The sequence below is a fragment of the Lichenostomus cassidix genome, chromosome 1Ab (assembly GCF_008360975.1).
Source record: "Lichenostomus cassidix isolate B80296 chromosome 1Ab, HeHo_3.0, whole genome shotgun sequence".
In the NCBI taxonomy this organism is placed as follows: Eukaryota; Metazoa; Chordata; class Aves; order Passeriformes; family Meliphagidae; genus Lichenostomus; species Lichenostomus cassidix.
The window spans coordinates 10,691,811-10,717,919 of NC_139481.1; the positions used below are offsets into that span (position 1 = coordinate 10,691,811).

General features: G+C 41.9%; 1 long non-coding RNA gene and 1 pseudogene across 1 annotated transcript in view; one reads left to right on the forward strand and one right to left on the reverse strand.

Moving 5' to 3' along the window:
* LOC146442924 (uncharacterized) overlaps positions 1-26,109 on the reverse strand; it is a 300,193-nt gene that overhangs the window by 182,135 nt on the left and 91,949 nt on the right. The gene's annotated exons all lie outside the window — the stretch shown is intronic.
* Positions 18,476-23,063, forward strand: LOC146442929 (syncytin-2-like; annotated as a pseudogene).

Here is a 26,109-nt window from a genome sequence, read left to right on the forward strand (position 1 = left end):
CCCGACACAATTCCGGCCTCCACACAGATGCTGATAACCTTTTTACCTATTTATGCATTTTTATTAAATTAATGTTCACTGGTTCTGAATTATATAATTTAACGTAGTATTTCCTGCACGGAAGGCGCCTCAGGGCGGCTGAAGGTTGGCCGTGCCCTGGGCTGTCCCGGGCTATCCCTCCGTCCCTGCCGCTGACTCACTTTTCTCGTTAGTTTTATTTAATTGTCTTAACTAATCATAACCAGGATCTTTATTATGAGCAGCGTGCTAGTGTGTGCACTAGACCTGTAGGAAGGCTTGATCCAGAAGCTCGCTAAATGGTAGCTTGATCCGATGATCTGGGCAATACCCATGCGGCAGGGAGAAAGTCACTCGGAGACAAGGGGCTTCCATCCAACTGCGGCCTGAATGCTGAACATAAAGATCGTGATTTTGTCTCAGTGGGGGGCAGAGAACAGCCAAGAGCAGCTGAAAGAAGAATCTGGCGTTGCTCTGGCAAGACACACTCGATTTGAGGTGAAAAGGTCACTGCCCGCACGATTGCATCACAGGGCTGTGAGGGGATGAGGCTGTGACAGACCTGTGCTTTTACCGAGCGGGAGGCGTTTCGAGTTTTTATTGAACTAAATTAGTTTTTATTTTTATTAAACAGATTTTTATTAAACTAAACATTTTCTCCGGTGTTTGCACATTTTGTTATTCCAAAAGTGTAACTTTTTTAATTGTTTAACTCTCAACTCTAACTCATTGTAAGTACAGCACTCAGTGCTGAAGAGAAATTCCATTTGTAAAATGTTCTTTCAATAAGGAATTTTCCAGGGTCACTTAATAGAATTCCAGGCGTTTCCACATGGATCTTTTTTATGTTTGTGTGGTTACCTGGAAGGTTTATGAGGAATTCCTAGCGAGTATTTTAACTGGAAATGTGTCTGTTCTGTTGTATAAGATCTCTTGATCTACACTAGACAAAAGAACTTGATGATTAGAAATACTCAGACGTTTGTGATAATACAGGGGTTGGCACCTATTTCTGTTGGCAGGTAACAGGTGATAAACTTGGTTGATCTAAGGTGAGAGTGTTACAGCTTTTCCTTTTGTCATTGTTTCTGGTTTGCAGTATTTACCTGATCAACTGTTAAAAACCCAAGTACCTCAAAATAACCATCTTTAAAAGGCTTTGTTTCCTTGGCTGTTTGGCACTAGCCCAAAAATTATAAAAGAGAGAAATAATATCTCCCAGCAGGGAATTGGACTTGCTAAAATGTCACCACCAATCTCTTAATTAGCTACTCAAAATGCCATGTTGTCTCTTGGTCCTCAGTGGGAAAGAATGTGAGTCAAAATGAAATGGAATTTTTTCTTAAATAACAAAACCAAATATGTCCTAAACAACAAAAATCACAATTGCAAAGTCAGAGGTCATGTGAGAGAACTTTTACAAAAACTACATTTCAAAATATTGACTGACTTAGAAATTAGAAAGTTGATGGAAATAATAAATAGTAAATGCAATTATTAGAAAAAGATTAATGTTTGCATTAAAAACAACCTTTTCCAATAATATGGGTAAAAAATGGAAAAATTTCTCCCAGTGGTGTATAAGATGTGTTGATTCCAGTTGTTAATCTATTAATTTATGTAAAATTAGGTGTGAAACCTCTTTCCTGTATTTTCAATTTATTTTTTCCAGTGCTGCTAAAACCAAGGTGCCTCAAACAAAGCTGTTTCCCCCAGTGAGGAGGATGTTGGAAAATGTATCAGAACTCACATTTTTTTAATACTCATGGAAGGAATGAGCACAACTGTCATTCCTGTTGTCTCTTAATAGGAATGTCCTTGCCATAAACTATTTCTGATGTGTTGTGCTCATCTCCAGCACAGAGAGGACCAAAGGTGGCTGTCTAAGGCAGTTAGAACATTTATAGACGTTTTGCAGCTATGATGCATAAGGAAGGTTCATCTCCAGGCATCAAAGAGGTCTGGAAGACATAACACCCATTTCCCTGAGGTGACAGAGCTCCACAACATCTTATACAGGGTCAGTATGGTAGAGGACCCATTTGAATTATTAATGGTTCCTTCCCTAAAATATCCTAAAAGTGAAAATTTCAAATTAACTTCAAAAGTTTTTGTTGGCAAAGAAAGGCAAAAATTACAAATTGAGGACAAGTTGACATGCTTTGTCCAAAATTAAATTAAATGTTTCCATTCTTTTTTGTGGGGGTGTTTCAATTATTCTTTTAGAAAATTGGGAAAAGGAAAATGTTGGATTTTTCTGCATTCTTCCCTGTATTGAAGAGGGGGTAAAATATCAGTAAAAGGCAGCTCAACTAATATATGATCCCTAAATAGAGATCACAGATTTGTCAAAAAAAAGCCACAGTTCCAAGTTAAAATTCCAAGTCAGGAGTACATCCAGTTTGGTTTCTGCTAGCTCAGTTGATAAAATGTTTGTGAAAAAGAGATTTCTCTGATACTATTTCCAAGATTCTTCTGTACAGTATTAGAACTCTGTCATCATTGTAATAATAATTACTCACTACAACATGGGATCATTAGGCCTAATTCATATTTACAAATGCATCAAGTTCACATACAAATACAGTTTTAAGGTGAACCTTGTTCTGAAAGAGTGGAATATTTTGTCATAGTAACATATCTCAGCAGTCCAAAAGTTCTTACAGCACTGTTCCGCTCAGTCTTAGCTGCAAAATAGGTCAGAACTGTCAATTTTTCTTGTTCTCTGACTGTAATGCAAATTCTGCTCTCCCAGACTTCAAGCAAAACATTAGTTTGTACCAAGTTCATAGCTCTTTCCAGCAGTAACAGTTTTAATTTAAAAAATACTAATTACTTGAGCTATTTTTCACATGTAAGCTTTACCGCATTGCAGAAACAGATGTCATCATTTTGGCTGTATCTCCATAAACTTTTAGCAAGCCATCAGGTTTATTAACATTTTCTAGGAAACTGTTTCTTTATGGATATCAGGTTATGTTGTAATCTACAGCTGATAGTTGGTAGAAATACAGCGCCTGATTCTCCCATGGTGCAACAGCGGTTGTGGTATAAGAGCCTCTGTGAAGTGGAGCTTCAGATGTGCCTTTCAGTGGCCAGATGGCCAGAATGTTTGTGTGGGTTTTTTAATTGTTGTTGCTTTCCATCATCTCTTTTGGAAATATAAGAGCTGTTATTCTAAGCCTATAATCTTTGTGAGAAAACTGAAATTCCATCTGCTGTTGACTGAAGGACGTTGGGGGAAATCAACCAATGGAACCCACCATTTTCTAGGCAGTATTTGTTGCCAGTTCTGAGCCAGAAAACTTGAGCTACTGTGCATGAAGTGCTCCGGATAGCTGGTGATTTAACCTGGTGGCTAAGGCAGATGCACATTTCATTATGAATCTTCATTTGTTTCTGTGATTTTTATTGTGTCCTAGTTCCTAACTACAGAATTTATAAAAGTTTTTGTAAAATGACAGCAAGCTTGCTGGTAAGCAGACATGATATATTCATTAAGTTGAATTCATGCTAAATCAAGGGTAGACTTCTTAATACACAAAAATATCTTAGTCATCATGGGCCAAACTTCCAGAAGCCTCAAATACTTTGCAATTAGTTGAGTAAAAGTTGTTGAACTGTTAATGTCTTTCATAAAACATGGCCTTGCTTTAATGATACTGGTTGCATGATTGGATATACTCATAAAACTCTGGGGAGGAAGAATGGCAAGGATTCTTTTTGTCAGTTCATTTCCCCATGGATATCTTTCACAATGGCATTTTCATTTTCTGTGGCATAGCTAGTCCTGTTCCTAGCCCAGCTTTTCCTTAGCCTCTCCTTTCCTAATTTCCTTTAGCTACAACAGTCTGTAAGTCTGACCTCCCCTAGTCTCACACCCCAGTAAACAGGTTTGGCAGATCTTGTATCCTCTCCTGCATTTCCAAAATCTCAAACCTTTAACTAACAGCCTCTTTTCTTTTTTCACTCTCTCATCTTCTGCACCATTGTTCCCTATCACCAACTTGGCTTTCCTCAGCAAGATTCCTGGTGAATCCAGCCAGCTATATGACTTCTGTGTTCCAGGCATAGGCTGGTGTTAATGAAGGTCAGAGGAAGATAGAAGATGTTAAACTTGCTCAACAAGCATTATCTGAGTAGATTTCCTCAAAAGCATTTTGGATTGTGGGGTATGTACAAGTATTAACTGATGGGAGAGGTCCAGGCACAACACATTACATTTCTTTGCTCTTCATACCTAGTTCCTCTGGGATAAATGGAGCCTCTCTGGTGGTACAGAGTTAATCTGTCTTCTCCTTTCTCAGTGAAATGAGGGTCCTTTTGTTCCATCTTCTGCCACAGGGGTTCCGCCGGGTTCCAACCCTAATTCATGCGGTGGTGAACAGATCTGTGAAAATGGCACTTGCTGGGGTTGCCTGAGTCAGAGGAAGCCATTTTCCCGGTGGTTGGACTCTCTCTTTTAATGCTGTAAATAACATTAATGCTCTTAAATGTTAAGGGTCCAGGCCTCTGCGTGTGCTCTTTGTGCATGAGCTCTTGTTGGCTGAATTCTTATGGAGTGTGTAATTCCGTTCAGTTCAGTTACTAGACAAGACATCTCATGGCAGGTCAGCTCGGGAGCTTTCCAGGAATCACCAGGTGATACTGACTGTTTCTCCTTTGGTTGTATAGTCATCTACAGATAGACATCTAGATGTATATCTTCATCTCTGAACTGAGCCCTGCCATGAGTCTCCCTGTTACCTTCCAAAGCTGGTTTCAACATAAGCATCTGGAATTTGACATAATGCAGACCATCAGTCTTTACCTGATGTTTGCAGAAAGTGTTTTACAGCCCTGCTGCCACTTGCTAAAGAATCTCTTCCTTGAGAGAGACTTACCTGGTCCATTTGAAAAGCAAGAACCTTCCCTGTCTCCCTTTGTTCCACCGCAGAGATAGTTATATGTCTGCAAAAATACTTTCAGCATCCACAGATCTGGGGGTTTGTCTTGCTTGACTTGCATCTTTTCCTCTCACAAGGAAATGGAACAGAATCATAGAATATTTAAGGTTGGAAAAGAGCTCCAAAGTCATTGAGTCCAACCTTTGAAGACTTTTGAGTCCAACAGTCTCCAGTTTAGGGATATATAAGCCAGAAAGAGATTCCCATCACTTGCAATGCTAGTTACAGTTTGAGGTCTTCTAGCAAATTTGTAGCCTTGCCTGTTTCTGGGGACTTTTAACAAACAGATTCAGTCTGCCTTCAGCTTCTGTATATTAGAATGCTATAGACCACAAGTACAAAAAGCCACGCAGCTTTCAAAATGTTGTTACTCTCCCAAGGTTATTTTATTTTCTCATTGTACTAATTCAAAATACTGTCTAGTCTGGGGGGGTGGGGTAAAGACAAGTTTAAAAAAAAGGAGTCAGTTATAGAAATTATCAATTGTGATGTATCTCTTAACTATGCCTTTTTTCTTTTTCCCCTAAACCAAGGGATGACATAATGATATTTTTTGCTAAGGAATTATATTTTTGCTTTTAATAGATTATAAAAGAAGCAGTTGAACAAAGTAATATATAGGGAAAGTGAATTACTCAGCTTAAGCAGTATCTAAGAAATGAATTGGGGATTTTCAGTCAGTATTAAGGAAAACCTCTTCCAAAGCTGTGACAGCAAGAATAAATAGATTAAGAGAAGTTAATAAGCTTTAAAAAAAGTCAAACTGTTAAGCTTTTTACAAATTAATGTTTATTTTTTTCCCTCATTTAACTTTGCTGTGCAGAAATTGTGACATATATTTGCTAAGGTGGTTTGAATATCTCTAAGCTTTCAAACTTAAGTTCTGCATGATAGTCAATATTTTCTCGGTTGTCTGAAAATAACATGTTTTCCCCACAGTAACCTACTGATCCACAGGATCAGCCTCAGAGCTATCAAACTAAATACCTTTAAGCCTAATTTATTACTGGGGTCGAGGGAGCAAGTGAAACATTTTTCTGGAAAAAAAAAATTTTCACTGAAAGAGTTATGGAAATAATTGAGAGTTTGAGGAGTCTAGAGGTAATTCTTCTTGGAGTACTTGAAGGTTCTCAGTAACCATGGATATCATCTGTGGCCTTTGTGTTGGTGGATTTATTCATGGGCGGATAATCCATTGGGATTACCAAATTTCTGGATTATTTGTGTTTTAGATGTGCAACACTCATGTTTATGATCCATATTGCATCTAGAAGCAATATATTATAATTTTTTTGTTACAGCTTTTGTGCCTGTCACCTACTGTACATAATTGTCAGGTCACCTGTGTTTTGATCCCCCTGGGCCAGGTTGTGCTGTCTAATGACCAGTTTTCTTGGTGAGTTAAGGAGCATGGAGCTGGAAGAGAGAGAAAGAGAAGTGGTTTGATGAAAGAAACATCTCTTGGCATGTTTTTGCTGGTTTTTTTGGGGGATTTTTTCAGCAACTAGTATCATACAGTTATTTTATATATTTAGGGACAGCAATATTTGATTTAATTTATGACCTTGCAAATTGTAGTCCATGGTCACTGTTGGTGATTATTTGTAAAAAATCTGTATTTTTAGTAAGATTTTTCCAGTTTCAAGCAGATTTAAAGCCACAACATTCTTCCTACATAAACTTCCCTGCTAAGTACTTTGTGATACTTCAGATGGAAAAAAAAAAATGCAGTTGTTCCCTAGAAGTCCCAAACTAACAGAAAGCTGCAGAAGGCAGGCTATGCAGTTCAGCACTACCAAGAGGAAACCCGGTGCACAAGTGGTACGCGGTGCTGAGGTTCCTCTCTCTCAGTTTAGCTCATTTCTGCCCAACTTAACACTTAAAATCTGTGGATTCCTGTGATCTCAGGTCTTCAGTTGCCATCAGAACCACTCTTTTACTCTGCTAGGTAAGAATAGACTGGCTACTCAAGAGAGGCACTTGTTTGATAAGAAACATTAGGACAGTGAAAAATATAAAGGGCAAGGAGAAAATGTTAATTTTTGGAGCAGGATTTGAATAGAGTGTAGTAAGAAAGACTGGAGTTTCTCATTGAGTGAGCAAGCAGCAAAGTGCTGCAAGAGTCCTTGTCTGCTGAATGACATGGGTTTTTGTTGGAAATTGAAAGGAATAAGGGAGTGTCTTTACAAACAAGCTGTGAGTCTGCTGATAAGAGAAGACCATACTGAGAGCAGAAACAATGGGTAGGATTTCCATAGGAATTCCACTGATTGACTTGCCCAAGACTGTATTAATAAGAACAGAGACATAAGAAAAAGAGGAAGGAGAGGATGTGTATTAGAAGGGGGTTTGCATTAAGTGTTTCAGGGAGTCTGTACCTCGTAATTACATCAGCCGATGGGAAAAGAGAGAGGGAAATGCAGCTGGGAAATTAGGATAAAAAGGAGGCTGCATCCTCTAGCAAATCGAGAGACCACAGGACCATTGGCCCATGACCTCTCCCTTTATTCATGAATAAAGTTACAGGACTCCTCTGTCTGCTTTTTGGACACAAACCTCTGGTGTTTGTGGATTAATTTTCCTGACAAAATTGATCTAAAAATTCTGCCAAATATAAGATAAACTACAAAGTGTTTTTTACAGCAGGATGTGGTGTCCTTGGGTACCACGTGGTATCCGCTTTCCATGAGGCAAAAATTTGGAGGTTGTTTGGAGGACACTGGGAGGACACCACAGGCTTTTGTGGCTGGTGTCTGCTGTGGACATGTCCTTTCAGCTCAGAAAAACCTCTGTCAAGTAATATGTTGCGAAATACTTATATGTCCTGTTTTTTGACAATAATACTGCACCTGCCATCCAAGAGGAGCAGTTGTCAATTCTGTTTTACAGTGAAATTGTTTACGTTTGTCTTTATTTCTTCAGCCAGTGTTGCATATTTTCATGCTTTTTTTTGCAGGGCTTTTTATGCTGTATTTACATAAATAATAATGTTTATTCTGATTTTCGTAGTGAAGGCTGTTTTGTTATGATGAACTAGACAGTTTTTTTAATACCTAGAAATAATGGTGGATCTATGATGTAGGCAGCCCAAGATTTGTAGTGGCTCTAAATACTCATGTTCTTGCTTTTAAGTAATTGGCTTTTTAAATAAAGTGATAGATAATTCTGTTGTTCACCCAGGTGTAAGGGAAGGGATTTAGACCGATGCTTTGCCCTTCAGTATAGTTTTTTTATCTGCATTTCACCTGACTGGAAATATCTCCATGCATTTGAAAAAAGCACATTTGTGCTATTAACCTGTTTTGTGATGTACCTGCATAAAGGCAGGACTTTCAGTACATGTAAATGCATCATGCTATGTACAACTGCCTTGGATTTGGTTTCAATGGATAATGCCTTTTTGTCTGTCTTTTTTTAAGAAGGAAACTTGAGAGGAGGAAGTCTCATTTACCAAATGGGAGAAATTTTATATGTTGTTTGTTGGGGTTTTTAAAAGTAAATTAATTTTATTTATAAAGTGATGATGGAAGTACTTTCTAATAATTTTCAAAAGTATAGAAAATGTTTTAAAACATTTTTATCCATGGAAGCTGTCCTGTTTTATTGTATGATATACTATGATATCAATGAATAGACAGAAGAGTAGAGCAACAGATAAATAAAGGAAGAAGACTTTTAATGTACTTTAACTGTAGGAAGTTACTAAACTTTTAGAACACTCTGCAGGTGTCATGGTACTGAAGATACATGCTGGGTGTTTGTTAAATCCCTGTGTGTGCCTGGGATACCCATATGATCTCTCTAGTATTCCCCCTACATGATAAATAATGGGAAGAACTATCACTTCTGGGGCTGGAAATCCAGGTTTTTTTTTTTAATACTTGTTTGTTTATTTTTCCCTAAGAGAGCAAGAGAAAATCTGTCTGTTTAGTCATAAAGTAAATCAATAATTTTGTGTTTAAATGGTTGCACTTGCCATGGAGCAAATTTACACACAGTTAGGGGTAAATCTTACCTTAGACTGATGAGAGACTCTTCCACACCCTTGCAGCATTCATTGTTCTCAGTGCTCCTCATTTAAACTTGAGGATCTTGCAGTCACACACAATGCTCCTTTAAAACAAATCACTGATAAAACTGATAAATCTTCTTGGTATCACTCTGAGTTGAATTGGATCTCCAAAAGGTCTGCAAAATATCCTTAACAGTTTTGTTTAGGTATTATATATTGTCTTCAAATGTAGCTGACAGGTGCGATTTTAAGGAGATATAGTTAAGATGGGATGGGGGCAAAGTTGAAAGGATCATTAAGGAGGTGTTTCTAAATTGGTGGGAAACAAGATTTTAAACTTAAAAAAAGGATAGGTATTTCTTGGTGAGGATTGTTCAATGACTCAGTAGTGGGGTTTCACTGTTTATCTCCCCACAGCTGGGGTCATTTTCTCTCCATGCTTCTTTCAGGCTGAGGAGACAAGGACTTCAGAAAGGAAGTCACTAACAGAGGTTACTATTGTCACTTGTACCTTCTGTAACACCAGTTTTCTCTTCAGTCTCTTCAACTAAGTTGTGGTTTAGTCCCATGTTGCATCATGTAGATCACTGGGAAGCAGACTGGAAACTACAATTTAAAAAATCCCCAACCAACCAACACAACAACATACAAAATGTTGATCAGAAATTAATGAGAAAAGATCATTCATCTGATTTTTCTCTGATAGGGTTCACTTCTGGGGGCTTACTGCAAAAAGGCATTCAACCACTTGTCTGTGTGCAGGTAACATTGCAAGCCTTGTTGAATTAAAAAAGCTGAGTTTTATCAACACTTCAACTGGTACTGTTGCCAGAAGAGAAAACGTAGTTCTACTCCTCATTCTCAGTTCAAGCTGCTGTTCCCTCTGTGTTGGCAGATATTTTTTGCAGCTGAGGTTGGAGAACTGGTTTAGATTAATACTAACTTATTTCTTTGCCAGGATAGTTTCCTCTTAGGTGAGTTTCCTGATCAGGTTCCACCACCTGGCTCAGGGGCATGACATCTCAAAGTCCAGGATAGAGCTTGAAATGGAAGCTATTTTTGTTTTGGCCACCCTGGTTAGTGCTATAAAAATATGAATTGTGAATCCACAGATTTCAGTTGGACAACTAACAGAGGGTATGTGTAAATTAATTAAGGAGCTGAATGCTGTCCATAATACACTCAATGTTTGTGTGCATTATTTCAGAAGATATAATTCTGAATTTGTGGAGAGAAGTGGATTAAGGAGGTGGATTAAAGAAATTCATGAATTGATGAATTAAGAAATGGACACTTTTAGAATTCCCTCAGCCTTACTAAAGTCCATTTATTCCAGTTTTTGTTGTGCTACAGAAGGAAGAAGCTAGCAGAGTGCATCACATAATCCACATAGTATACCAAAATTACTTTCATGAAAGAGGCTAAGCAAAGTCAGAAGATAATATAGATTTCAGTGTGATGTGATTGCAACCAAGCCTAGCTTATGCTACCTGTCCTGTTCCCATGTCCAGAGCTGGGGCTGTCCCTGGCAACCCCCAGCCTGTCCTGCTCCCCCCAGGGAACCCTCACTGCGCCCCAGACCCCAGGGATCCACTGGCAGGTGCAGTCTGTCCCATTTGGCACCTCTCAGCACCCAGGACACATCTCCAGAGCTGAGACAACAAACAGCAAAAAACATGAAATCATTAAGAAAAGTGGGAGCAAGGCAGCATTTCCTGGCAGGATTTGGAAAGATCATAAGGAAGCAAAGAATAAATGGTTTAGCAGGAAGGCTCAGTGCAAGACAAATCTTTGTGGCCACAGCAGTGAGGTGACACGGCTGTGACCGTGGCCTCGACAAGAAAAGGAACTAGATAGCAGCTCGTGGCACTCACTGATGCCAACATATGAGAGGGCAGCAGGGAACTTGGTTGTTAAAGGTCTTCGCTGCCTTCCTTGTGGCACTTGAGGATGGATGTAAAGATCCCAGAGCTTTTCAATGCTTGCTGCTATGAAGGGGATGTAAAGTTATGTGACACATGAACACTACAGCAAGACTTTGAATTACATTATAAGAATACAGATAGTGTTGCAAGGGAGATACAGAAAAAAAATGCAAAGGTGAATGTTTGGTTCTGGTTAAGTTTTTATAACTGAATCCATTTACAAACCCAACAGAATAGATGTTTAATATTTAGCTGAGGTTCTTGAAAGCCTCCAGGCTGTCTCATGTTTCCTGCTTTAGAGAAGCTGAAAGATTTTGAACTGCATTGTCAATAATTTTTACACTTTCCTATGCTCAGGACAAGTGTCCTTGAAAGGGCAGCATCTTAGGATTGGCTGGTTGTCATGTAGACAAGGATGTTTTCAAAATAAAGTCACACAATCCATTTGTAAATCTTCCTGAATATATGAAAGTCTAATCAGACTGAGTCAGACAGCCGAACTGCAGCGTATCTCATTTAAATTCCCTCTTCCCCCTAGGCCTTGTCGACAAGAAATATGCGTACATTGTATTGGAAGTAGAAAGCATGAATGATAAAAATACTCAGTCCTGGTGCAGTCCTGAATGCATTTTAGTTTTGAATGCATCTAAATATTTCCACAGCCCTATACCTACTTTTGTCACCAACGATATAGTCCTAGAGCAACACAACCTTCCACTGCCCCACTTTTCCGTACTGTTGGTGCTTGATGGTATTTTCTGCAGTAAGGTGCATGTTTATTGATTTGATAGATGAACAGGGATCTCACACAGCCTCCTCCTGAGAGGAGTGATTCTGTACTTTTGAGTACAGATGTATTGGTTGTGTAGTATTTGTGGATCTTCACTCCGTTCTGAGTATTTTTCTGTTTTCTTCAAATGGTAATTTGGTGTTATTAAGTATACTGAGCTACTGGCTGGGAGTTACCTTTAATATATGTAAATGCAATATTCATATATATATATATATACACACACATATATATACAAGATTGTATTCCTATATGTATTCATACATATCTGTAAATAGTGATACTTCTCCCATCACTGAAATTTCCTCAAGGCTGTCTGTCTTACAGCACCTACTTGAAATGTCTTCCTTCTCAGTTACAGGCCTTTGAGGAAATACATTGCTACACATGTAAGCAGCAAGTTCAGTGTTTCTCAGCAGTGTAGGTAAGTTGAAGTTCTGTCACCCTTAGGGTAAGGGGTAGAGATGCCTGTGTGATCCCATTGCTGGCAGCAGCAAAAGTAATTTCTGTGGTCACATCATGATGGTAAGAATTGGAAGGCCTGAAGTAGGTTACTTGGGCTGTGGATAAGAGAGGGTGGGAAAAATAATCCTAGTAGGACTGTGAAAGTCTGTAGAAGAGAAGTTTCTTTGTTCCATTATAGTTTGAGTGCTACAGCCAATTCCTAGAGGGACTTACAGTGGCCATCTTTGTACTTCTTTGGCCCATGTCTTTTGATTGTATAAGAACAGTAGAACCGAACAGCATTTTACTCACTTGATAAGGATAGCAGAACAGAACATTTCACTTTTATCAAGGGCAGTAGAACAGAGCAATATAGCCTTGGAAAGTGTGGCTAGCACAGGTCTTTCCCATGAGAACTTCTGCTGTGTTTTATAAACAAAGATAAAGTTTGGATGTTATTAAAAACAGTGTATCGAGATTTGGACAGTTCAGGCCTGGCCAATCAGGCCTGGGGGAAGGTTTCTGACTGACCAATCTGGGTGACCTCTGAAAAGTCTATATAAGCTGAAATCAAAATAATAAACTCCTCTTTTTCTTGTCACACTGAGAACCCGGGTCCTTTTCTCTGCTAGCGGCTCAACAGCGACAGGAAAGTATTGAATAAAGGATGTAACTTTGGTAAACAGAAGTAATGCAAAACACAAGCAGGATGCCAGCTCAGCTCTGCAAGGCTGACAAAGCAGAAGTTATGCAAAACAATGATATTGGCCTTACTCAAAAGTGAGGGTCAAGGAACAGCGACATAAAAAGGACACTGGATGTTGAAGACAGACCTGGAAGAACCATACAAGGACTCCCAACAAGGGGTGTGACTCTTTCAAATAAAGTGGAGGTAGCTCATGAATATGTAACCAGCGTGTGTGACAAAAGTTCTGCTCACCTGACACTCGGGTCACTCAGAGGAAGGATTCTCCAAGTGACCAGCATGCTGCAATAAAGAATGGCTGCTTCCTAATACTCAAACTGTGTAAGAAAGTTTCTGTCTAGCTGATTTTGATATAATTTTTGGCAAGTCTAAATGTGACACTCTGCTTGATCTCCTGTCGATCTGAGGGGTCTTTGGATCTTCACGCAGGCACCAGGACTTTCCTGGAGAAGAACACAGACCCTTGGACCAGTCTGGGACACAGGTAAGACACCATTCAATATTAGGTCATTGTTTTTGGAATCCTGCCCACATGTGTGGATCTTCCAGTGCAGTGGATGAGTTTTTTGGTATTCCAGAATTTGGTATTTGACTTGGTTTTATCAATCAATAATTGATTTGTATTTGAATTTGTATGTGTATTGTAACTTTTTGGGTCTACTATTCAGAAGCGGGTAGTGGACAATCTAAAGGCGGCATTCTGAGAAATCCCCACTTGAGTGTATTTTGTGACATTGGAGAAAGAGTGGTGTGGCCCTTGGGGGAACAGTGACCAGGGAGAATTTGATTAAATATTGTAATCAGTTGTGGCCATTGTACAAACTAGACTCTGGAGAAAAGTGGCCACAAAATGGAACTTTGAATTACAATACATTGGTGCAGTTAATGCTGTTTTTAAGATGGGCACAGAAATGGCATAAGGTGATGTATGCTGAAATGTTTTTCACTTTGTGGAATCGTCCAGAATGGCAGAAAGATTGTGGGGTGACACCAATGCACTCAGACCCCTTTGTGCTGGCTCTTGAAAAAGAGAACCAAGGAAAACAGTTAAAATGTTATTCTCTATGCAGCATAGGACAAATTTGTTCTAAAATCTCCTTGATAAAGGGGGGTGATTTAGATCCTATGGTCAGTCATAGCTGCAGGTTGGATGGGATAACAGATAACCAGGCTGCTGAGACTGGTATTTTGAAGGAACTGGCATACAAAGAGGCAGATTTAGCACATCTATAAAAGAAGATAGAGAGGATAAAGAGGATGTATCAAGCAACAGAGAGTTTTAGTCCAATTGCAGGGCAAACTAGAGCTAAACACAGAGATGTGATAGTAACTCCCCTCCATCAATGGCAAAACCATTTGAAATTATGATTAAAACTAAGGATCTGGAGTGGAAGGATATAGCTACTGTGTTAAAAATGTTGTTTATAGTACAGAAAGAGAGATGGTTGTTAAAACCAGTAGAAGGTTTGTGAAAGAGCAAATTTTGACAGGTGGCTTGATGGGTACGTTAGATATTGATTTTCCCACTGTGGATTCCGAGTAGGACCCTAATGTGCCCATTTTTAGAGAGAGATTAAATAAATATCAACAATGGATACTATATGGAATTAGACATGCCATTCCAAAGGCTATCAATATGTCAAAATTATTCCAAATTAAGCAGGATCGTAAGGAATCACCTGTGGAATTTTTAAATCACCTGAAAGAAATGGCTCAAAAATACACTAATATCAATCCTGAAGCATAGGAAGGAAAAACTCAATTAGTCCCCATATTTGTGGTGCAATCCTCAGATGATATTAGAAGAAAATTACAAAAGGTTGAGGGACAAGGCCACTATGTTTAGGAAAGCTGTTAGATGTTGCTTGGGGAGTTTATCAGAATAGATAAAACCAGCAAGAAACAACTAAATAAAAGTAGTTGCAGTTATGGAAGGAATTCCCAAAGGAATGGTGCCCCCTGTGGCAGGATGTTGCCCCCTTCTCCTTTCTGCTCAGTTGCAGAAGATAGATGATTTTAGTTGGGTTAACAGCCTGGTGGGGGTTATGTCTTGGCGCCCAAAAGTCTAAAGCCTTTAACCATAACTCATATTTTGGAATGAAGAGAGAATGTGGGAAAACAAACAAAAACTATGCTTGCTGACCACACAAGGCACACTTTTATCCTATAAGAACTCATGGAAATATCCCAGAAGTAGAGGTTTCTTACACACACTCCGAAGATGCGTGAAGAACTTCTCCCCAGAGTCTGGATGCAGACTCTGTGGTTACTTTCCTGGGAATTGCGTGAAAATAATTTTGAAGTATTTTCCACCACCAATTGGCAGGTAAGATACACAGAGTTCTTAAGTTTATTATCCTTGCTAGCTATTAATAATAAGAAGAATATGCACCTTTCTATAAATTGCAATCTTAGCTATTAATAGTTTTTGCAATAATTTTATTACATAATTGTGGTTTAGCTATTTTTATAGTTTTGCAATTGTGTCAGTACTATGTATGTATGTAAATCTGTTCTATGTTTCTATGTCTATTTATTCTCTGGGTCTAATAAAAGGTAATTTCTATCATATTAGACTAGTTGGCCAAATATCAAAGAACCTTGCGAACGAGACCGAGTCTTGAGGTGCCAGTCACCCTAATAAAAATTACTGCCTGTTGCTAGAAGCCTGAGCAAACAGCCGAAATGCATAAGGCTCCTGTCTCCCCTGTAAGACACCCCCCAGGGAAAGAAAGGGGATGAGGGTGTGGAAAACCTACCTCAAACTCCCCCCAGATACTTGGTATTAATCGATGTGCATATTGTAAGAAAGACAGGCATTGGAAAAGGGATTGTCACACTTGCAACATAAAAGCCCCCCCTCTCATGGCTGTCCCCAGTGATGACTGAGGGGGACTGGAGTATTTTTCCCAAGGAGAACCTCTGGTTACAGCTACAGTGCGGAGAGAGGAGCTAAATGAGGAGGTAGAATTTTTTGTAGATACAGGAGCTAGTTACTCTGTGCTAAATACAGTACAAGAAAATGTGAATAATGATTCTATAACAATCATTGGTGCAACAGGGAATCACAAAACTCAGCCATTTTTCAAGCCCATTGATTTTAAACTAGGAAAACAATGGATGACTCACCCAATTCACCAAAGCCTCTATTTAGGAGAGATTTACTGGAAAAACTAGATGCTGAAATAAAATTTAAAAGTGGCAAAATACAGGTTATTATTCCAGAATCTAATTATGTGGAGTCCTCTATTTTTGCACTACAGTCTCCAAAATTGGACATGATCCATCTGCCACTATCACTTGAGGATGCAGTGATTCTGATAGTTTGGGCAGGAGAGGTGCTTGGGCATTCCAAAATAGCAGAGCTTATAAGAATTTAATTGAAACCTGGAGCAGGACTGGTAAGGCAAAACCAATACCCTTTGAAAATAGAAAGTCACAAGGGGTTGTTACCCCTTGTGGAAAAATTGATAAAATATGGCCTATTGAAAGAATGTGAATCCAAATTTAATACCCCTATTTTGCCAGATAAGAAGGCAAATTAAAAGGATTACTGGATGTTACAGGACCTTAGAGCTGTAAATAAGATAGGTGATACACACCCAGTAGTAGTAAATCCTAATACCTTACTAATAACCTAGAGTGAAAAATTAAAATGGTTCACAGTATTAGATTTGAAAGATGCTTTTTTCTGTATCCCTTTGAGTACTGAAAGTCAAGACTTTTTTGCTTTTGAATGGGAAAATCCAAACACAGGAAGAAGAGCCCAACTGACTTGGACAGTTCTACTGTAGGGGTTTAAAAATAGCCCCACCATATTCAGAAATCAATTGGCAAAGGAATTGAAGGAATGGAAAAATCAGGACTCTACTGGAGTCTTGTTACAGTATGTAGATAACATTCTGATATCATCCACTGAAATTAAACAGCAAAGTTGGGATCAAACTGTGGCATTGTTGAGTTTTCTGGGACTAAGTGAATATAGAACATCCAAAGACAAAGCACAAATAGCCCAGACCACAGTAACCTACATGGAATTAAAAATCCTCCAAGAGCAAAGGAGGTTGGGACAGGAATGAAAAGAAGCAATTTGCCAACTCTGACAGCCACGAATGGTAAGAAAGTTGCATGCATTTCCAACATGGTGCAATGGTTGGGTGGTGTCACCTGTGGATGAGCAATTACGGGTTGCTGGTAAAGCCACTGTATGATCTCTTGAAGACAACTCACAAGGACTTTATAAGTCTGGATCGATGATTCATGGGCTGCCTTTTACAACGTAAGCAAGCCCTCATGTGGGCCTGAAGTGGGTTGACCCTGGCTGGATTCCAGGCACCCACCAAAGCCTCTCTCTCACTCCCCTCCACAACTGGACAGGGCAGAGAAAATGTAATGAAGACTTCATGAGTTAAAATAAGAACTGGGAGAGATCACTCATCAAATACTGTCATGGGCAAAACAGGCTCAAAATTAGAGATAGAACTTAAATTTAATACAAACAAAATCAGAGCAAAATAATGAGAAGTAAAATAAAGCCTTTAAAACACCTTCCCCCATCCCCCTCTGTCCCAGCTGTACCTCCTTATCCCAGTGGTGCAAGGAGACAGGGAGTGGGGGTTATGGTCAGTTCATCACACACTGTTTCTCCTGCTGCTCAGGGAAAGGAGTCATTCCCTGCTGCACCATGGGGTCCTTTCTATGGGAGACATTCTCCATGAACTTCTCCAATGTGAGTCCATCTCACGAGCAAGAGATGCTGTGAGCTGCTGCACCGTGAGTCCATCCCCCAGGCAGCAGTGCCCCTCGAGCTGCTGCAGCGTGGCTCACTCTGCCATGGGCTGCAGTCCTTCAAGGACAGGCTGCTCCAGCCTGGGCTCCTCTCTCCACAGACCTCCCAGGGCTCACAGCCTCCTCTCAGGCATCCTCCTGCTCTGCTCTGGGTCTCCTCAACGTGCTGCAGGTGGATCTCTGCACCCCATGGATCTCCATGGGCTGCAGGGGCACAGCTGCCTCACCATGGGCTGCACCATGGGCTGCAGAGGAATCCCAGCTCCAGTGCCTGGAACACCTCCTGCCCTCCTTCTTCACTGCCCTTGGTGTCTGCAGAGTTGTTCCTCTCACATATTCTCACCTGACTCTTCTCTGGCCGTAATTAGAACTGCACAATGACCTTTTCGTTTTGTTTTCTTCTTAAATCTGTTATCACAGAGGTGTTACCACCATTCCTAATTGTCCCAGCCTTGACCAGTGGCACATCCATCTTTGGAGCCACCAGGGATTGGCTCTGCCAGACATGGAGGAAGCTTCCAGCAGCTTCTCACAGAAGCCACTCCTGTAACCTCCCCACTACCAAAACCAGGCCATGCAAACCCAAGAGAGGGCCCTGCTTTGGGTCTCCCAGGCCCCATGCACCCATTTGAACTATTTACCTATGAAAGACAAAACACAGCACTGGGAGTGCTGTCACAGTTCCTTGGGGACCAGAGGAGAGCTGTGGCCTACTTTTCAAAGCAACTGGATAATGTCAGCCAAAGCTGGCCAAGCTGTCTGAGGGCAGTAGCAGCTGGTGTTCTCTTGATCCAGAAATCTTAAAAACTGACTTTCAGACAAAGCATTATCATTCATGTACCACGTATGGTCCAGTTGGTACTCAAGCAAAAAGGGGGCCACTGGCTATCTCCCAGCCAGAGACTAAAATACCAGGTAGGCTTGCTGGAGCAAGGTGATGTGACATTTAAAAACCCTGCTATGTTCTTATCTACCCAACAAGTAGAAGGAAGATCATGATTACTTACAGACTATCAAAGAAGTGTATTCCAGCAGACCTGATTTAGGAGACAGAACCTTGGAAAGACACGATTGGGAATTGTTTACTGCTTGGAGCAGCTTTGTCTGAAGTGGAAAATGGCTCTCTGGATGTACAGTGACACACACCATGAGGTAATCGAATGGGGGGGCAGTCCCATCTGATGGTTCAGCCTGGAAAGCAGTGCTAATTGCCCTCCCTCCAGCTTTGGAATTAAGTAAAGGAAAATGACTTAACATTTGGAATTATTCAAAATACACTTTTGGACTGGTACGTGCAAATGGGGCCATCTGGAAAGAAAGAGACCTTTTGATATCTCAAGGCACATTGATCAAAAATGGAAAACAAATCTTGGATCTCCTTAGAAGTATCCAGAAACCAGCAGAAGTTGCCATCATGCGTTGCTGAGCACCCTGAGCAGGTAAGACCAAACCAGAACTGGGGAATCATTTAGCTGATAAGACTAATTGGGGAATTATTTAGCAAAGAGGCTGCAGAAAAAGGCATGGTTAGAAAACAAAGTTTTATCTTTAATACCCCTGCTAGAGATACCTCTCCCAGTAGAAAAAACAGAGTATAGTGCTAGGGACTGTCAGTTAATTGAAACCTTAGAAGCAAGATGTGATCCATGAGGCTGGGCAGTTACTCCAACAGGGCAAATAGTAGTCCCAGAACTGATCTTCTGTGAAACAGTGGATCACGAAAACAAAGCCACTCATTGGAGTACTGAAAAACTTTTGAAACATTTACAAAAATCTTTAATTTGGGTCTAAAATGGCTCAGATTGTACAATCAAGAATCCAACAATGTACACTTTGTAAAAGAAACAACCCTAACACATCTAAAAAAACAATGCTAGGATCCATAAAATCTGGAAATGTTCCAGGTGAATATTGGCAGATTGATTTTACTGAAAGGGCAGTATAAACACCTCCTAATTCTGGTGGATACCTTTTCTGGGTGGCCAGAAATCTTCCCTTGTCCCACCGACCAGGCTAGGGAAGTGACTAAAATACTGTTGAATCAAATAATACCTAGATTCAAGGTACCTATGGGAATGTCATCAGACAGACATTCCCACTTTATTGCAGAAGTGGTACAACAGGTTTGGAAAGCCTTGGGAGTACCGTGGAATGTTCATACCCTTTATAAGCCCTAAAGTAGTGGCAAAGTAGAGCGAAAGAATTATACAATCAAATTGCAATTGGGTGAAATATATCAGGAAACCTCCTTGACATGGCTCCAAGCCTTACCTGTTACTCTGCTTCAGATTAGAATTCAGCCATGGGCCACCAGCAAAATAAGACCCTATGAGCTGCTCTGTGGTCAACCCTACCAAGTACCACACATTTCAGCAAACGCATGTAAAAGGAGGGATCAATTTGAATAATTACCTCATTTTTCATAGTAAAACCTTACAGGATTTGTAGCGAGCAGTGGTGATCTCTGGACTGATGGGATTGACACACCAGAGCAGGATTTCCAACCAGGAGATTGGGTGTACTTGAAAAGACTGGGGAATTGCTCTGCTTCAGCCAAAGTGGAAGGGACCTTCCTAAGTACTATTGACAACTTCAAAACTAGATGGAGTAAAATCATGGATATATAATTCCAGAATTAAAAGGGCCAAAGCCCCTTGTGTAATCGAACAGTTGTCTGAGAAAAAACAAGATGCTGAAGCCTTTTTTTGTGGTTCTACCAATTGTTAGTTCAGCCTTGACTGGGGACCAAAATTTTCATCTAGTTTTATCACAAAATGTGATCCAAATGTTGCACAGAAATGGTTGTTGGATGTGCACCCATTTACCTAAAAACATGATGAAGCCATTAATCATTTACGCAATTCCATTTTTGGGAGAAATTATTACTAGTTACTGGGTGAACACTTCCTTTTGCCAATAAGTAGACATACAAGTTAGTGTGCAAGTACCCTCCAACATATCCTATGATCATGCATGTGTGCAAAAAATGTAACTCCCCTAAAAGGATGGGAGAACTAGATTGTCCTAATGGAATTGGAATGTTTGTCGGAAATCACACACATAATGTATGCGAACACTTGGGCAAGTAAATCATCCTTGGTCAGTACCAAATTGAATAGGGTGGTATTGGATATGTGGAAATAAAGCTCATAAAGGATTTCCCCTAGGCTGGAAAGGCATTTGTACTTTAGGAGCCTTAGTCCCTAACATAACAATAATTGATGAAGACCAGATACCCTCAGGACTGTGGATGAGAAACTATTTGGGGCATACAAAATGAACTTTAAATGCTATAGTTGAGTAACCAACTAAATTTAGTACTTTCCTAAGATGGTTTTTACCCTGGCTAGGAGTAACTGAATTAGAAAAGACAACAGTGAACATTTCTGCTACCATAGAATATGTAGAAAATGACACAGTAGATGCCATTACTGCATTGCAGGAAGAAGTCAAGAGCTTGTCACAAGTTGTTTTTAAAAGCCGAATGGCACTAGACCTTCTTTTAGCATCACAAGGACTATGCACAGTCAATAACACCAGTTGCTGTGTATACGTTGATCAAAATGGTAGTGTCTACAGATGTCCAGGAAATCTGGAAACAAATCCAAATTTTACAACACACAGCTCAAGACGACACCTTCTGGGGATTTGAAGAAATCTGGAGCAAACTTACTTCATGGTTACCCACATGGACTTTGTTAAAACATCTGTTTACAATCATCACCATAATAATTACTGTATGTGTTTTAGCTTGTATTATGATTCAGTGCTATAGCTGTTGTAATGCCTTACCGTGTAAAATGAAATATATATATCAAGAGACTGGTTCCCATAAGGAACTTAGCCTCAAGAAAAGGGAGAGGGGGGTAAAAACTCTGTTCCCCCAACACTTGGGGCACTCAGTTGGAGGAAGGATCCTCCGAGTTACCTGTGTGCTGCAATAAAGAATGCCTGCTTTCTAATACTCAAAATTGTGTTAGAAGTTTTCTATCCAGCTGATTTTGGTATCATATGTAGATGGCCATACTCTGGAAAACAGTTTGCTGATACAGCTGCTTCTCTACCAGTCCATTTTCCCATCTGTCTCCAGGATTTAGAGTCCTTTTTATGTTTTCACATTGTGATGTGGGATCTGAACGTGCATGGACATTTGGTTCTGCTCTGTCTGCCCATCTGTTGGAGAGTGAAATGTTATAATTTATGGCTTAAACATTTTCATAAAGGACTTTTGCCTATTATAGCAAAACTATACAAAAACTGCAGAGAAAACCACCAAAACCCTCAGTGGAGCCCTGACTGAGGCCCTAAACTGCCGGCTGATGAAGGTAAGTAACAACTCAGAGCTGGGAGAGAAGAACACATTCACAAAGCATAAGCTTGGCACCTTTGGGGTGGGGACTATAGTCCCAGGGCTATCAGCTGCCAGGCCAGCACAGGCTCTCACACCACAGGGTGGGGGGAGAAGAGAGGCTTTGGGTATGTAGTGGAAAAGCCTCTGGTCAGAGGCAGTGAACACCCAACCTCCACTGTGCAGACTAGTTCAGCTGTGGGGCTCTGCACCCCGGGAATAGCTTATCCACAGCTGAAGGGGTGCCATGGCTCATCAAAGGGCCCCCCAAAGGGGGATGTGGTGGTTTTGCTTAGCCCAGAACATCAGAAAGGTTATCTTTAACATCTAAGAGAAATTTAAACCCTTCAAAAGCTGTTGTGGTCGGCCTGAAGAAGAGTCTGAGGGGTGGGGAGTGGCACAAAAATGGCTCCTGGGTGTCCTGTGTGAAGGTTCTGTAAGTTTTTCCCCAACTCCAGCAGAGCCAATCTCTGATAGCTCTGAAAGTGATGGACATGCTGCCAGCCAAGTGTGGGCCAATTAGAGGTGTTAGTTACACGTCTGTGATAACATATTTAAGAAAAATTTAAAGTAATCACACACTTCTTTGTAGCTAGAGGAGGAGGAGGAGGAGGTGAAAATATGTGAAGGGAGAACAACATGGAGACACCAAGGTCAGTGGAGAAGGTGGGGCAGGAGGTGCTCCAGGCACGAGAGCTGAAAACTCTCTGCTGGCTGGGGAGCAGGAGTTCCCCCTGCAGCCTGTGGAGTCCAGAAGAATGCAGAAATCCACTCACAGCCCATGCCAGAGGAGCAGGTGGATGCCTGGAGGAATCTGCGTAATCCAGTGGGAGTCTCATCGAAAGAGTTAAAGCTACAAGGCCTTGCAAGGGAGAGAAAGGCCTTGCTCCTGGGATGGAAGCAGCTTGGCCTCGGCTCGGGAGAGTCTGCACAGCACCTTATGGACAAAGACTCATGTTGCAGCAAAATTCAGGCGGGATGTTGCTCGTTGTCGTTGTCTGGACTCCCGAGATTATCCCCGTTGAGGACAACGGCCCTCGGGCGCTGCAGTGGTCCGGCTCCTCGAGGCAGGAGAGACCCGGCTAGCGGTTGGGTTTTCCTCTCCAGGGTCGGCGACTCGACCCTCTCTGCAACCACCCGACGGTGGCTCGCCCAATCCCAGGGTGCCCCAATTGGATTTGGAGGAACCCTTGGCAGGGTAAGGGCACAGTCCAGGCAGGCAGGAGGGGAAGGCGGCGATCCTCACGAAACAAGACCAGTCCACGCGTTGAGGGTGAACAACAGTCCTTTATTCCGGGACACAAGCAGGGGAAGGAGCTGTTGTCGCCCTCGGGCAGAGGTCCAGCAGAGCCTCGGGTGCAAAGCACAGGCGAGTCAGTGGTCCAGAGCCTCCGACCACGAGGGCAAGATGGCACCAAGGTTTTAAGGGGAGCCCCGGGGTTTCCCGGGGCGGGAATGCAGGGGCGGGGCCAATCAGGCCCGGGGAAGCATGACGGGCAGCAGGGGGAGCAAATGAGAAACAACAAGGGAGGGGATTACATGGAACCAATCAGGGGAGCCCGGCAACAGAACAGGCTAGAAGCAGGGTGGCAACAGGGGCGGAGAGAGGAGGGGTACAGCAAACTTTTAACCTATCAACTACTACAAAACTTTGTCGTGGGAGGAGGGAGGGCGGCTCATGGCTCAGCCTCAACAGAGCCCCAAGAGATTGTATCCTCGGCGACTCTGGCCTCTGCCACGTTGACTGCAGTCAATGGGATTTCACATTGGGCGGCACCGGGCTGCCGCCCCTCCACACCTCGTGAGATCAGACACATGCCAAAGAGGTTCCCAGAGGACTGTCTCTCGTGGGAGGCACCCCATGGCTAAGTAGAGGACCCCTCTCCCTGGTGGACTGACCAGAGAAAACACCCCTTACCCTGCCTCCTGTCCGTGTTGTTGGCTGGAAGGAGAGAGGGGGGTGAGCAGAGAAATGCTGTCTTAAGAGGGAGGGGCGTGAGTGAAAGAGCAGTGTCTGAGAAGCTTATTTTTACTTCTTGTTTATCCTCCGACTCTGTTAGGTTAGTAAATCACCTTAGCAACTTTAAGTTTTGAGCCTGTAAGCCCTTTTCCTGTGCATCCTCCCACCAGTGTCCTATCTCAACTCATTAATTTGGTGTGTGTTCAACAGTTCTTTTTCCTTCCTCTCCTGCACATCTGTGGCAGGAGAGAGCAGAGAAAGCAGATGTCATAGGTGCCTGGCATTTAGCCAGGGTCAAACCCCAACAGGGGTGCACCAGACATAAAGTTCTGCGCCAGAGACAATGCAACAGAGCCATAGTGTTACAAGGGACAGTGTCAAACTTAGCCCACTCAGGAGACATGTGGGCATTCCCACCTGGCCCAAATGTATATAGATCCACTGGATTCTATACTCTTTGGTGTGGTGGCAGCAGCAGGGAACCCTCACCACCCAGAAGATCAGATGGAGGGGACTAACAAGATATTGTTGGGACCCTCAAAAGGGTAATGTTTCCATCTAACTTTTGTCACTCTCTCCCTGTCCCCCCAGCACCCTATGCACATTTCTTTCTTTCTTCCTTTCCTTTCCTTTCCTTTCCTTTCCTTTCCTTTCCTTTCCTTTCCTTTCCTTTCCTTTCCTTTCCTTTCCTTTCCTTTCCTTTCCTTTCCTTTCCTTTCCTTTCCTTTCCTTTCCTTTCCTTTCCTTTCCTCCCCTTTCCTTTCCTCCCCTTTCCTTTCCTCTCCTTTCCTTTCCTCCCCTTTCCTTTCCTCCCCTTTCCTTTCCTCCCCTTTCCTTTCCTCCCCTTTCCCCTTTCCCCTTTCCCCTTTCCCCTTTCTCCTTTCCTTTCCTTTTTTCTTTCTTTCTCTTTGTCTCTTTTACTATTAAATAAAATATATCCATTTTTTTGGCATCAACATCTAACCTTGTTTAGTTTTAATCTTTTTTTGGGTATATTTTGAACCTTTCTGGGTTTGATCTGCTTTATTTGCAGAGACTTAGTTTCCTCTGCTCTTCTTGTGTTTAAACCAGATTGTAACACCATCTTCCATCTTGCTTGTGCTAAAAACCCTAGTCTGGTCAGACACAAGGGAGGGAGGACAAAGACAAATTAGCACATGGCATCTACTGCTTCCCTCTCTTATGCCAGAAATGTGAGGAGCAGCTGCAGGCAGACTGCTATTGCTTTCCTCTTCCCTACTCTTCTTTCTACACAGGTAGCAAGTCGCCAAGCAAGTAGGCATCTAAGTTGAAGGCATCTGCCTGGAAGGATCCCTGGTACCTCTCACGTTTTGTATTTGTATTGGGTTTGCAGGGCCAGGTTTTGGCAGTAGGTGAGCTACAGGGATGGCTTCTGTGAGCAACTGCCAGAAGCTTCCCTCATGTCTGGCAAAGCTAGTGGCAGGCAGCTCCAGGACAGACCTACCAAGGCCAAGCCTGTCAGTGACAGTGGCAGCACCACAGGAATAAGGTATTTAAGAAGAGGGGAAAACTGCTGCACAGCAGCAATTTTGACCAGAAAAGAGAGGAGTGAGAATATTTGCGAGGAACAGCTCAGCAGACACCAAAGTATGGTGGAGAAGGAGAGACAGGAGCTGCTCCAAGCACCAGATCTGAGATTCTTCTGCAGCCTGTGGTGGACCATGGTGAGGCAGCTGTGCCCTGCAGCCCGTGGAGGGCATGGGGATGCAGAGAGCCACCTGCAGCCTGTGAAGGAGGCCATGCCAGAACAGGGGGATGGCAGAGAGAGGCTGTGACCCCATGGAGAGCAGATTCCTGGAAGGACTTGTGGATCTGTGGAGAGAATCTGCAGCTCAGGCTGCAGCAGGTTTGCTGGCAGGACTTGTGACTTCACTGGTGACCCACGCTGGAACAGCCTCTTCCTGAAAGACTGGCCCTGTGGAAAGGAACCCACACTGAAGCAGTTCATAAAGAACTGCAGCCTGTGGGAAAGACCCATGCTGGAGAAGCTCTTGGAGAGCAGTCTCCCATGGAAGGAACCCCATGCTGGAGCAAGGAAAGGAGTGCAACAGAAGTGACAGAGGTGAGTGATGAACTAAGCACAGCCTTCATTCCCTGTCCCACTGTCCTGCTCAAGGGGAGGATGGGGAGAAATTGGGAGTGAATTTACAC